Below are 15,074 nucleotides of genomic sequence, written 5' to 3' on the forward strand. Positions count from 1 at the left end.
TCTTGGGACCTGGATGGATGTCTAACTTTAACTTTAAACTCGAGCGATCTTCCTGAGAAGCTACCATTGAAGGGGGAGTAAATGCAATTCCACCCAATGGTAACTGAGCAACATTCAATACCTAGGTTTCTCTATTACGATGCTCTGCACTACACATTCAAAGTTACAACCGAGTCCAGGTACCAAAATCAACCCTATAGATTTCCTCCACCCATCAGAGCTCATGGATCACACATCATTTTGAACACAAATTGCCTCGTGACCTGGCCGGTAGAAAAAAAAAGGGATGTTCTCAAACCAAACAGGTGTGAACACCCATGGACATTAAGCCAGGGCCATTATCAGTCTGGGCCAGATAGCACACTGGAGACTCAGGACAACTCAATAACAACATAATCCATGGGAGAGGTTCCAATACTCTGCATGACACCGGGTGAGCTCTCCAACCCTGTGTCCTGGAGAGCTACCCTCATGTAGGTTTTTGCTTCAACTTCAGTTGCTCGAACCTGATTCAGCTTATCAACCAGCTAATTACGTATTAGAATCAAGTGCGCTTGATTAGGATTGGAGGGAAAACCTACAGGACACTAGCTCTCCAGGAACAGGGTTGGAGAGCCCTGTGTTAGTGTATTGGAGGCAATGGTTGCAAATGTGTATACATGTATTTACAATCGTGTCATAGGGGCTAAGGATTTTGAATGCAGAAAGACACATACCTAAATCAAACACACACTCAGCAACTTTGTTCTCAGTTTTCTATGAGTGTTTCTGGGTAGCTGTACTAGGTGGCACCTTGCATGTATTCAGGGAGGTATTAATAAATGAATCATATTGCTCTGTAAGGATACCACCCATCTCAGAAATGTGTTGAGTAAGATTCAACACCTTTATGAAATGTATTGAGTTTCCTTTGAGAGTGAGAGACAAATTGTTCTGAAAATTCACCTTTTAGACACTCTTTCCAGAGGAAGCTACATTCAATTCTCTCACAGTTCTTTGGTAGTCACCATGGTAACAAAATGTGTCCTATTTCTTCCAGCCTTTTCACCTTTCCTGTCGGTCTTTGTACTCTTTGGAAACTTCCATTAGTTCTATTCTGTCAGTCGGGCCACTGAATGACAAGTAACGATCTTGGTGTGCCTTGTTCAAACAGTCAACTTGAGACGGTCCCTGGCAGACAACTCAAAGTAAACCCCAGTGACAGGTGTCTGAAAAATCGATTTAGTGCATGTCAAGGCAAAGTGTGTGCCATGGGACTCCACAAAGTGACATCAGTGGTCTGTTTTGACAGTCAAAACCATTTTGTTTGAATATTCCAAGTGGAATAACAGAAAAATGGAGACTCTACATTGGTATACACTGTAAACAGTATACTATGTAGCCTACATTTATCAGATGAGAATCACACTTCAATCTACAAATCTGCACTGTTTTTTTTTCCAAATGAGGAAAACTAGAAGATCCTCCATAACATTACAGTTACTACATTAATATTTTCTCTAGCAAGACATTGGAATGCAGCCAAGCGTTTCACCTTCAGCACCTGCAATTACAACCAAGACACTGCTTAACCCTATCCCATTTCACAACATGCACTTTTCCCACCAAATCAACTGCAGTCGTTCCAGAGGTAGATGGGCCGGCCCCGAATCGATTGTGCCACCTCCCTTAATTACAATTTTAATTCAGAGAGACCACAAATGCTGACATTCACATCGAACTGTATCTAAGCACCCCCACACATACATTCCTTGTTTTCCTCGCCAATTGCTCCCTCACCTTCCAATGAAGCCCACCACACTGCCCTGCATGCGCTCACAGCTGTTTAGTAAATCAATTAATGCACGCGGAGCAGGAAATTCAAATTCAGCAGCCCCCTCGCATAATTTATATATGACCGCACTGCAGGAGCCATTCATATCACCATTAGGATTCTTATAACTCAATTTGAGATCGATGCCATTACATCTTGGGGTATCTTCATCATCTTGATGACAGTTGGCTGGGAGACTAATCATGGATACATACACAGACATGCTTGGTAGTTTTTGCAGTGGGGGCATTTCCTATTATACCTAACCTTTTGAAAGGTTACAGCCTTTCATTTGACATTTTAGAAATGGACTGTTTGCTTCTGCAGGCACGTCATCAATGTGTGGCATAACTCATATATTTCTTCAACAAGCACCCGAGACCTAGAGGGCGAGAAATAAATGTGCCATGATTTCTTGTAATGCAGCCATTGGATGTGTTGCCCTCTTCGAGGTATAGTCAGAGAGGCACTTGTCTATGTTATCACACCCAGAATATTCTATATTATAAACTGGGTGGTTCGAGCTCTGAATGCTGATTGGCTGTCAGCTGTGGTATATCAGACCGTATACCATGGGTATGACAAAATATGAATTTGTACTGCTCTAATTACGTTGGTAAACAGTTCATAATAGCAACAAGGCACCTCGGGGGTTTGCGGTATATGGTCAATATACCACGGCTAAGGGCTGTATCCAGGCACTCCGCGTTGTGTCGTGAATAAGAACAGCCCTTAACCGTGGTATATTGGCCATATACCACACCTCCTTGAGCCTTATTGCTTAAATAGAACATGCCAGTGTGAGGACTCCTTTCATTTTTCATTTAAATTGCCTTACGCGTGCTCCAGGCTGGTCTTTGACATAGTTAATCAAGTGTTAACAGTATTACATGCATAATTTCATCTGAAGGCTATGTGAGTTTCTCATGTCAAATGAGCCTTCAGCTCTAAACTAGAGTGATTAGGGAGTTCACAATCCTAATTGCAAGAGCTGAGGAACATTATTACGTTGGCAACATAATATTCACAGGAGAGGAAGTTTAAACTAATGTTTTTTTAGCAGTTGTGCATGGCACTATCTTCTAACTGAATCTGGTCTGCTGTATATTGATTCTTCAATAATATTTCCCTCTTCATGCATGTCTGTACAGATCGGTATACATGACACATCCTCATGCCTATAGACAGTATTGTTGAGTATTATAGATTCCACCATAGACACTGAGTGTGCAATGAAATGGAAATTTCACTGCCTCCAATTGAGTTGTCTTGTACAATCTAAAGCTACTGGGCTCGATAAGCTAATGAGGCAATATGTGGATATTGAGACAATACTGTACATTGAATACTATTTCCTTTATTGCTCTCAGCACAACTGAGAAATTAACAAAATATCAATGCAATCTCCAAAGAAAAAAGCCATAACTGGCCGTCAATGCAGCAACAATGATATGGCATGGCTGGTCCTTTTTAACCCATATGGAGAAAAATAAATAAATAATATATACATATTTAGATAACTATTTTTAGGATACTGTACATGTGAAACATAAAACATGATGTATTCGTTTTTGTGTAATACACAGAACATTTTAAACACATTCCAACATATATTACAAAATTCACTGCTCGACTGAGCTACCTTACAGATAATTGTATGTGTGGAGTACAGACATAAAGGAGTTAAACACTATTAGTCCATGCAACTTATCATGTGACTTGTTAAGCAAAGTTTTACTCCTGAACTTATTTAGGCCTGCCATAGCAAATTAGTTAAATTATTTTTGACTCAAGACAATCCAGCTTTAATTTAATTTATTTTTTTTGTAAAACAAAACTTAATTCCACTTTGACTTTATGGGGTATTTTGTTTAGGCCAGTAACCAAATATCTCACTGTAACACAACAAAATGTGGAAAAAGTCAAGGGTTGTGATTGTGTGAATACTTCCTGAAGGCACAGTACAGTAGAATTGTGAGAATTGTGAGACTCGGCACCTAACCCCACTGGGCACAAACTGGTTGAATCAACATCGTTTCAATGTCATTTGTCAAAGTATTGTGATGTGGAAACTACGTGGAAAATACATTGTATTTGCAAAAAGTCATCAAGGTAAATTTGTTTTGCTGGTGAAATGTTCAACCAAAATCAAAATTCAATCAAATTGTATTTGTCACATGTGCCGAATACAACAGAATACAACTTACTGTGAAATGTTTAATGCCAACAATGCAGAATTGTAAAAAAAGAAAGAAAGAAGAAGTAAGTAACAAAACATTTGCTAAAAAAAATACTAATACAAAAATAAACAACATTAGAAGAAAAGTAACTCAATACAATAACAATAACGAGGCTACATACAGGACGTACCGGTACTGAGAAAATGTGTGGAGGTACAGGTTATTCGAAGTAAATGAGGTAATATGTACATGTAGATAGGGGTAAAGTGACAATGCATAGATAATAAACAGCGAGAAGCAGCAGCGTAAAAATATGGTCAATGCAAATAGTCCGGGTAGCCATTTGATTAACTGTTTAGCAGTCTTATGGCTTGGGGGTAGAAGCTGTTAAGAAACCTTTTAGACCTAGACTTGGCGCTCTGGTACCACTTGCCGTGAGGTAGCAGAGAGTACAGTCTATGACCAGGGTGGCTGGAGTCTTTGACAATTTTTAGTGCCTTTGACCGCCTGGTATAGAGGTCCTGGATGGCAGGAAGCTTGGCCCCAGTGATGTACTGGGCCATACACATTACCCTTTGTAGCACCTTGCGGTAGGATACCGAGCAGTTGCCATATCAAGCGGTGATGCAACCAGGCGGGATGCTTTCGATAGTGCACCTGTCAAACTTTTTGAAGATTTGAGGACCCATGCCAAAACTTTTCATTCTCCTGAGGGAGAATAGGCATTGTTGTGCCCTCTTCACGACTGTCTTGGTGTGTTTAGTTTGTTAGTAATGTGGGTGTCAAGGAACTTGAAGCTCTCAACCCGCTCCACTACAGCCCCGTCGATGTGAATGGGGACGTGCTCGGCTCCCCTTTTCCTGTAGTCCACGATCAGCTCTTTTGTATTGCTCAAGTTGAGGGAGAGGTTGTTGTCTTGGCACCACACTGCAAGGTCACTGACCTCCTCCCTGTAGGCTGTCTCATCGTTGTCGATAATCAGGCCGACCACCGTTGTGATGTCAGCAAACTTAATGATGGTGTTGGAGTCATGCCTGGCCACGCAGTCATGGGTGAACAGGGAGTACAGGAGGGGACTAAGCATGCTCCACTGAGGGGCCCCTGTGTTGAGGATCAGCGTGGCAGATGTGTTGCTCCCTACCCTTACCACCTGGGGGCGGCCCGTCAGGAAATCCAGGATCCAGTTGCAGAGGGAGGTCTTTAGTCCCAGGGTCCTTAGCTTAGTGATGAGCTTGGAGGGCACTATGGTGTTGAACGCTGAGCTGTGGTCAACAACCAGCATTCTCACATTGATGTTCCTTTTGTCCAGGTGGGAAAGGGAAGTGTGAAGTGCCATAGAGATTGCGTCATCTTTGGATCTGTTGGGGCGGTATACAAATTGTAGTAGTTCTAGGGTTTCTGGGAGGATGGTGTTGATGTGAGCCTTTCAAAGCACTACATGGCTACAGATGTGAGTGCTACGGGGCAGTAGTCATTTAGGCCAATTACCTTGGCGTTCTTGGACACAAGGACTGTGGTAGTCTGCTTGAAATATGTAGGTATTACAGGCTCATTCAGGAAGAGGTTGAAAATGTCAGTGAAGACACTTGCCAATTGGTCAGCGCGTGCTCTGAGGACGCATCCTAGTAATCCGTCTGGCCTTGCGTCCTTGAGAATGTTGACCGGTTTAGAGGTCATACTCACATCGGGGAAGGAAAGTGTGATCACACAGTTGTCCGGAACAGCTGTTGCTCTCATGCATGGTTCAGTGCTGCTTGCCTCGAAGTGAGCATAGAAGGCATTTAGCTCATCTGGTAGGATCGCGTCACTGGGCAGCTCATGGCTGGGTTTCCCAATCCGTAATAGTTTGCAAGCCCTGCCACATCCGACAAGTGTCAGAGCCGATGTCGTAGGATTAATTTTAGTACTGTATTGATGCTTTGCCTGTTTGATGGTTCATCAGTTGGCATAGCGGGATTTCTCATAAGCGTCTGAATTAGGGTCCCGCTCCTTGAAAGCGACAGCTCTAGCTTTTAGCTTAGTGTGGATGTTGCCTGTAATCCATGGCTTTTGGTTGGGATATGAAAGTACGGTCACTGTGGGGATGTCAATGTACTTATTTATAAAGCCGGTGACTGATGTGGTATACTCCTCAATGCCATCAGATGAATCCCGGGAACATATTCCAGTTTGTGCTAGCAAAACAGTCCACGTCATCAGACCCCTTCCGTATTGAGTGAGTCATTGGTACTCCCTGATGAGTTTTTGCTTGTAAGCAGGATAGAATTATGGTCAGATTTGCCAAAGGGCGAGGGAGGGCTTTGTACACATTTCTGTGTGTGGAGTAAAGGTGGTCTAGAGTTTTGTTCCTTCTGGTTGCACATGCTGGTAGAAATGAGGTAAAATGGATTTAAGTTTTCCTGCATTAAAGTCCCCGGTCACTAGGAGTTCCGCTCCTCGGTGAGCATTCTCTTGTTTGCTTATGGCCTTATGCAGCTTGTTGAGTGTGGTCTTAGTGCCTGCATCGGTTTGTGGTGGTAAATAGACAGCTACGAAAAATATAGATGAAAACTCTCTTGATAAATAGTGTGATCCTCAGCTTATCATGAGGTGCTCTACCTCAGGCGAGCAAAACCTTAAGATTTAATATTAGAGATCGCGCACCAGCTTTTGTGGACAAACAGACACAGACACCACCATCCCTCATCTTACTGGAGGTTGCTGTTCTGTCTTGCCATTGCATGGAAAACCCAGCCATGACTCGGTGGACCATAAGATATTACCGTTTTTAATGTCCTGTTGGTAGGATAGTCTCGAACAGAGCTCATCCAATTTATTCTCCAGTTACTGCACATTCGCCAGTAGGATGGATGGCGGATTATCCACTTGTTGACGAATTCTCACCAAGCACCTGGATATGCGCCCCTTGTCGGCATCTCCTCTTCATGCGATTGACTGGGATTTGGGCCTGGTCTGGGAGGAGCCATACATTTTTCACCTCTGATTCGTTAAAGAAAACTCTTTGTTCAGTCCAAGGTGAGTAATTTCTGTTCTGATGTCCAGAATCTCTTTCCAGTCATAAGACACGGTGGCAGAAACATTATGCACAAAAAAGTTACTAACAAAGAAAAAAAACACACAGAATAGCACAATTGGATAGGAGCCTGTAAAACGGCAGCCATCCCCTCCGGTGCCCATTACTCTCCATTCCACAGGATCACCTCTCCAATGCACTTTTATAACTCAAAGAAGAGTCTTCAACTAACCTCTCCAAAGTGTGCACAATTCCTAAGATATTTCAATAGTCTTCAACTACTGTAAAAACATTTTTTTTTTTTTAGCTCTCCTGTTGTTGTGGAACTTGAGCAGGGGTCGGTAACAGGCAGTCTGCAGGCCAAAACTGTCCCGCAAGAGTAATTTTTTTGGCCCCCATTTTATTTATTGGTGAAATTTCAGGAATTCAGCTTGAAATTTGTTTTATTTAGAAAATCTGTTCACCAAGTATTCCCACTAATTGAAAAAGAGAGATCGCGTCTCAATATAATCAAGGTACAATCTCTGTTTTGGGGGTTAGTTATGGTCAATTTGCACTGTACAAATTACTATAATTATGATCTGGCCCCCTGACTATCCCCTCCGACAAAAATTGTCTGCTGAATCTAGTTGCATACCCCTGAACTAGAGCAAGCAGACTTGTAGTTGTTTTGTTTGTAACACAACCCTGTAACCCCGCCATCACACAATTACTGTTATTGTTTATGCAATCCAAAAATGTCCCATTATAAATCGCAATCTGGGTCACGTGAGCATAATTTGAAAGCTTGTTCTATTGCCAACATGACTTGCTAAGTTATAAAATACTATCTTACAGTATTATGCTTTCACAAGGCAATTCAGAGAAACAGATCGTATTTCTGGTGCACTCAGGTACGTGTTTCGCTGTGAATTTTCACAATAAACAAACATAGACACGTTCTGTTCAGAACAACCCAGTGTATGACGCCTTGCCATCTTGTAACTTTATAATCAAACATAGTGATCATAAACTTTTACACTATAGATGACATGAGTTTTATGATATGGGTGTTTGGCTTGCTTGTATGACATCAAAGTGGTATTTATTATAATCCTCAATGTTTCATCTTTCAAAATACATTGAGACCTCTTAATTTACAGCATTTCCCTCATTTCCCTCACTCAGACAACAAAACACTTGCAAAAGCTTCCCAATTAGCGGGAGGGACGAGGGCAACCTCTTGTTGCATGCGGTGCTCAGTTCAGAACAGCTGTCAATCAAAACCCATACATTGCTGTGAAGCGTAGAGCATGAGCTCTGATGTAGTTTATAGCATGCTACGGTACAGCCACTGCGTTCTAATTTAGGTGCTTATCAGTGTACAACTGTGACATTTTCAACCCGTATAAGGGTATGAGTGTAAAGGGTTAATCATGGCATGTGGGGCAGTCTGTGGTGCCTTCTGTAGATTATGGATTGTGTTGCCATTTTAATTAAGGCATATCTGAGGCCAAATTGGAGTCAAATTGCTCCCAGTCTAAACCCTCAATTTCGACAATCAAATTTGGAAACGGATCAAAATGTGATTGGTTAATTTCTTTTTTGACAGCCATACCAAAAGGCAATGAATTTTTGTATGAAAATCAATGGTCAGTGAATTACTAATCCTACGAAAGCCACAAGGCTCCATTGAGAAGCCGAGAATGCATAGAAAAGTGTCATCAGAAAGACCTGCCCCCTACTGAGTCGCAGTCCTGCCACTCTCCTACATAATATCCGAGAACTCTCTGCTCCAGCCTTGTCCACAGCCCTCAGTCACTTTCAGTCTGACAGCACTGATTACACAAAGCCCCTTCACAAGAGTTGAATGGAATGACCTTCATTTCAGTATCCCCTTTCTACCTTCACATATAGCCACAAAAAGAGAAGAAAGGGGGTAAAAACCCTGAAAAACAGAGCTCATAATGTCCAATACTATCAAGCATAGAAACTTCATGAAAGTCTATCAGACTAGTTGGACAGTGAATTTGCTGTATCTGATTATGTGTATCGACCTCGCGGCTCTCTGCAACCCCTGAAACCCATCTCACATCACTGGTGGTTTGGCCGAGCCAGTCACGACGTGCAGGAAATCAATCAACAGTGAGATATAAGCCGCTATCGCCGCGGTGATGGTCGATATGCAATTTTCGTCCTCAAAAGTGGAACTGGATCAGAGGGGAATTTGTTTTATTCTCTTCCTCTGTCTTCCAAATAACTCGGCGAGCTAGAAGAAAGTATGATGAATATGTATGACCATATGTGTGCAACAAAGTAAAGAATGTACTGTAAGCTCACTCCACAGCTTAAAATGTCGCCGATGGAGCTATCAAATTGGATCCTTTTGTACAGCTCAATCGGTTCGTACGTTGGCAAGTGGGTGCTCGTGTGTGTTGGCGACAGGACCGTGGTTCAAGCCAAGTCGGAAGCTATATGCTATATAAGATAGTACACAGATGTCGGTTATATCTGTAAAGAAGTGCATCATTCACGCTGTTCGTTCAATGGCTCTGCCATCTTACAGTATATGGGCTAGACAGATCCAGTCTGATAGGGCTACTTTTCTTTCTACTACAATGGCTTGAATTCCTTTGGCAATAAAATATCTTTGCAGACATGTTCCAGGAGGAAAACATAAATGCATGCACACAGCAGTGCTTCTTTTGTCGACTATATTCTTGGATAATAGTTAGAATTTTTCCATAATTTCTGTCATCCATAACCTTTTTTTAAATCACATTTTGGCTAATACACTGAGTGTAAAAAACATTAAGAACACCTTCTCAATACAGTGCCTTGCGAAAGTATTCGGCCCCCTTGAACTTTGCGACCTTTTGCCACATTTCAGGCTTCAAACATAAATATATAAAACTGTATTTTTTTGTGAAGAATCAACAACAAGTGGGACACAATCATGAAGTGGAACGACATTTATTGGATATTTCAAACTTTTTTAACAAATCAAAAACTGAAAAATTGGGCGTGCAAAATTATTCAGCCCCCTTAAGTTAATACTTTGTAGCGCCACCTTTTGCTGCGATTACAGCTGTAAGTCGCTTGGGGTATGTCTATCAGTTTTGCACATCGAGAGACTGACATTTTTTCCCATTCCTCCTTGCAAAACAGCTCGAGCTCAGTGAGGTTGGATGGAGAGCATTTGTGAACAGCAGTTTTCAGTTCTTTCCACAGATTCTCGATTGGATTCAGGTCTGGACTTTGACTTGGCCATTCTAACACCTGGATATGTTTATTTTTGAACCATTCCATTGTAGATTTTGCTTTATGTTTTGGATCATTGTCTTGTTGGAAGACAAATCTCCGTCCCAGTCTCAGGTCTTTTGCAGACTCCATCAGGTTTTCTTCCAGAATGGTCCTGTATTTGGCTCCATCCATCTTCCCATCAATTTTAACCATCTTCCCTGTCCCTGCTGAAGAAAAGCAGGCCCAAACCATGATGCTGCCACCACCATGTTTGACAGTGGGGATGGTGTGTTCAGCTGTGTTGCTTTTACACCAAACATAACGTTTTGCATTGTTGCCAAAAAGTTCAATTTTGGTTTCATCTGACCAGAGCACCTTCTTCCACATGTTTGGTGTGTCTCCCAGGTGGCTTGTGGCAAACTTTAAACTACACTTTTTATGGATATCTTTAAGAAATGGCTTTCTTCTTGCCACTCTTCCATAAAGGCCAGATTTGTGCAATATACGACTGATTGTTGTCCTATGGACAGAGTCTCCCACCTCAGCTGTAGATCTCTGCAGTTCATCCAGAGTGATCATGGGCCTCTCTGACCAGTCTTCTCCTTGTATGAGCTGAAAGTTTAGAGGGACGGCCAGGTCTTGGTAGATTTGCAGTGGTCTGATACTCCTTCCATTTCAATATTATCGCTTGCACAGTGCTCCTTGGGATGTTTGAGGCTTGGGAAATCTTTTTGTATCCAAATCCGGCTTTAAACTTCTTCACAACAGTATCTCGGACCTGCCTGGTGTGTTCCTTGTTCTTCATGATGCTCTCTGCGCTTTTAACGGACCTCTGAGACTATCACAGTGCAGGTGCATTTATACAGAGACTTGATTACACACAGGTGGATTGTATTTGTCATCATTAGTCATTTAGGTCAACATTGGATCATTCAGAGATCCTCACTGAACTTCTGGAGAGAGTTTGCTGCACTGAAAGTAAAGGGGCTGAATAATTTTGCACGCCCAATTTTTCAGTTTTTGATTTGTTAAAAAAGTTTGAAATATCCAATAAATGTCGTTCCACTTCATGATTGTGTCCCACTTGTTGTTGATTCTTCACAAAAAAATACAGTTTTATATCTTTATGTTTGAAGCCTGAAATGTGGCAAAAGGTCCCAAAGTTCAAGGGGGCCGAATACTTTCGCAAGGCACTGTATATTGCACTCAGAACAGCCTCAATTTGTCGGGTCACTCTACAAGGTGTTGAAAGAGTTTCATAGTGGTGCTGGCCCATGTTGACTCCAATGCTTCCCACAGTTGTGTCAAGTTGGCTGAATGTCCTTTGGGTGGTAGACCATTCTTGTTACACATGGGAAATTGTTGAGCGTAAAAAACCCATCAGCGCTACAGTTCTTGACACAAACAGGTGCACATGGCACCTACTACCATACCTCGTTGAAAGCAGTAGAGGCTTGTGGGAGGAGCTATAGGAGGATCGGATCATTGAAATGGCTGGAATGGAGTCAAACGTGACTTCCATATGTTTGATACTGTTCCATTTATTCCATTCCAGCCATTACAATGAGCTCGTCCTCCTATAGCTTTTCCCACCAGCCTCCACTGGTTCAAATTTCCATCATTTGTCTTGCCCATTCACCATATTGATTGGCACACATACACAATCCATGTCTCAACTGTCTCAAGGCTTAAAAATCTTTCTTAAACCTGTCTCCTCCCCTTCATCTACACTGATTGAAGTGAATTTAACACGTGACATCAATAAGGGATCATAGCTTTCACCTGGATTCAACTGGTCAGTCTATGTCATGGATGTTTTGTACACTCACTGAATATTGGTGTTTTGATGTGGTTGTTTTCTTATTATTTCAAATGGGATATTGCCATTCCAGCCTGTTGATTTTCTGCTGAAAGTTCTGTCATGCCGTGAACGATAATAAAGACAGGTAGTGCTATTAAATTGGAAATCTCATTTGCAGTTGTGTGTGAATGGACTCTGTCCTGTTGAAAATGTAATTGGTGTCACTGTGGGTGTATCTGCACAACTCTTAGGGGGCTTTTTTCCCTTTCCACCCAGTGTTCATAATTATAATATGACAATTCTGTCTCCCAAACGCTATCATTTCTCCATTCAGATGCACAATAGGCTGGTGGCATAATGAGTCTGTCCACAGGCAGTCATCAGGCTGCCGATAGTGTGTTATCTATGGGAGCCTGTCACCTCAGCCCCCAGGGGCCCCTGACCGTGAAGCCAAGGTGGAAGGATTCAATTACACACACCCACCTAAAGGTATGTAGGGAGCTGGGCTTTTTTAAAAGAGAGATAACTTTCTTAGGCAAATTCTTGTTCCATTGTAACCTACTACTCCCTCGCTCGCTCTCTTCCTCTCGCTCTCTTTCCCTTTCCCTCGCTCTCTTGGTTGTTAATTTCTCTCCCCGGTAGAATAGATCTGTCAGTGTCACTGTCAAGAAGCAAAGACGCCCCCAAGGTCAAGCTGTAGAAAAAACTTTTATTAGACTGGATTATATAGTCATATTAATTCAGCACATTTAGCACAGAGAACAGACTACATAGATGCATTGCACATTGAGGATTGTAATCATTGTACCGTCTGTCTAATGTCATCAGAGTTGAATGTAGTTGATCGATGAATCATCCCCAGTATTGACTAATGGTCATCAATTCTCATTAACTGTCAATGTCAAAGTTAAGTAGTCAGTGTTGGTATACTAATGTCAGTATACAGTTTGAGATTTTTCAGAATATTTACCATCCACAATCATCACATGAGTGTCATGCACTCTGTAGCCTAAAATACTGTTTTAAGTGAGAAGCCTCACCCAGATACCCATATGGCTGCCCATTAGCTAGTCAAAATTGACCTTTGCATACTACCTCTCTCACATTATACTCCTGTCATTCATCACAGTGGCATATTTTCCACGTTAAATGATCCATTGATGAATACATAAGGGCCACGTCTGGATGACTTTCACAATGACGCTTTCAGGAAAAAAAGAATTGTTCCACCTCAGCTTTAAATCCTTTATGTTATCCATCAATAGCCAGGAAATGATTCTCTTAATAGTGCTGTTTTTCAAAGTTTAAGTGGTATTACATCTCAAGTGCTGTTAAAAAATATACTCGCAGTAAATGACTCGTTCGATGACTTGAATGACTCATTCAATGCTCTGTGATGTGGCTGGAAAAAGAACATTCCAAAATGAATGCCCAGTTGGATGCAATTGACCGGTTTTCTCAATTTAACCTTCAGTCTTTGTCAGTGGTATTTGTCATTCTAATTTTGTCATATTTCATGAATCCGTTGAGAGATACGAAAAATCAGGTCACTTTATTCTGATTTACTCTAGAGCCTGAAACTAAGATTATTGGCAACATACACACAGACACACACACACATGCACGCACGCACGCACACACAACACTACACACTCATTTAAATATTTTTCAAATCAGACCCTGCAAATATGCACATCATCCACCCCTGAGCTAATATAATATAAATGTTAATGACGATTTGTGCAGTGAGCTGGGGAGATGAACATTTGCAATATGGCAAATCCTCTATAACTTTTTGGATATGAAATTGGATACTGTATTAGGTGTTTTCTTCCAAATTTGGAATGTCCAGGAATGTAAATAAATGGTAGGTAGGGAATAGATGAATAATGAGACCAATAGGAAAATGTTGGAGTGTGAAAAGAAAAGTTGTTATCAGCATAATTCCTGCTCCATTTCGATGCCAATATGTTAATTTACTTTGGCATTCCTCCAAATGAAGTTTATCCCCCCCCCCCCCAATAATTCATATTTGCAATAAGCATAATTGGAATATGATGAACATTTGCAGATTGGCAAATCTGTCAGCAAACAGGCGCATTAATGTTAAGATAGGATTTTGTGACTGAGCTGATAAGCTTATAAGACAACAGTATGTCAATTTGTTTTCCAAATGTAGACAAACAAATCAATATTGAAGGATTAAAAAAGCCACCTGATTATTATGCATTTAGGTCGAATCGTATGAATGAGAACACAGAGTAGGCTACAGCTCAACAAATGAACACCTATAGAAAGTCTAAACCTGCACTATATCAGAACTTAGTTTAATGAAATGATGTCTGTAACTATTTTATACCTTTATATCCCTTGTTACTTTCATATTTAACAGGATTATTATTTTTTTAAATCTCCATTTGGCTTCCATCCTAAAGTCTGTTATTCAATTGCCCAAAGGAGCAGACCACATTACCAACACATTATTTGGGGTGAATGGTTTCATAAATACGGGTTAAATGAAACAGCTGTGGGCCATCAGACCAGGTATTGTGGAACCATTTAATACAGTGGGCTAATTACCTGTGACATCACAGTTGGCCCTCGTTAAACGGTGGGACATTACCTTTTACTGTTGATTAATTGACTGGTGTAAATTAGCCATCTGTTGCTGCGTTGCTACCTTTAAAAGGTACCCTGTGGAAGGCATAGGACGTACTGCACACCTTTCAAGGACATTGTCATACCTTAACAAGTCAGCATTATGTGAAAGAGCTCTTTCATTAAAATCCTTAAGCAACTAACCGCCCTTGCTGTCTCTGCCTGGCCGTTTCCCCTCTCTCCACTGGGATTCTCTGCCTCTAACCCTATTATAGGGGCTGAGTCACTGGCTTACTGGTGCTCTTCCATACAGTCCCTATGAGGGGTGCGTCACTTGAGTGGGTTGAGTTACTGACGTGATCTTCCTGTCTGGGTTGGTGCCCCCCCTTGGGTTGTGCCGTGGTGGCCCACCCTTGGGTTGTGGGCTATGCTCGGCCTTGACTCAGG

The sequence above is a fragment of the Oncorhynchus mykiss genome, chromosome 15, assembly GCF_013265735.2.
Source record: "Oncorhynchus mykiss isolate Arlee chromosome 15, USDA_OmykA_1.1, whole genome shotgun sequence".
Classification (NCBI taxonomy): Eukaryota; Metazoa; Chordata; class Actinopteri; order Salmoniformes; family Salmonidae; genus Oncorhynchus; species Oncorhynchus mykiss.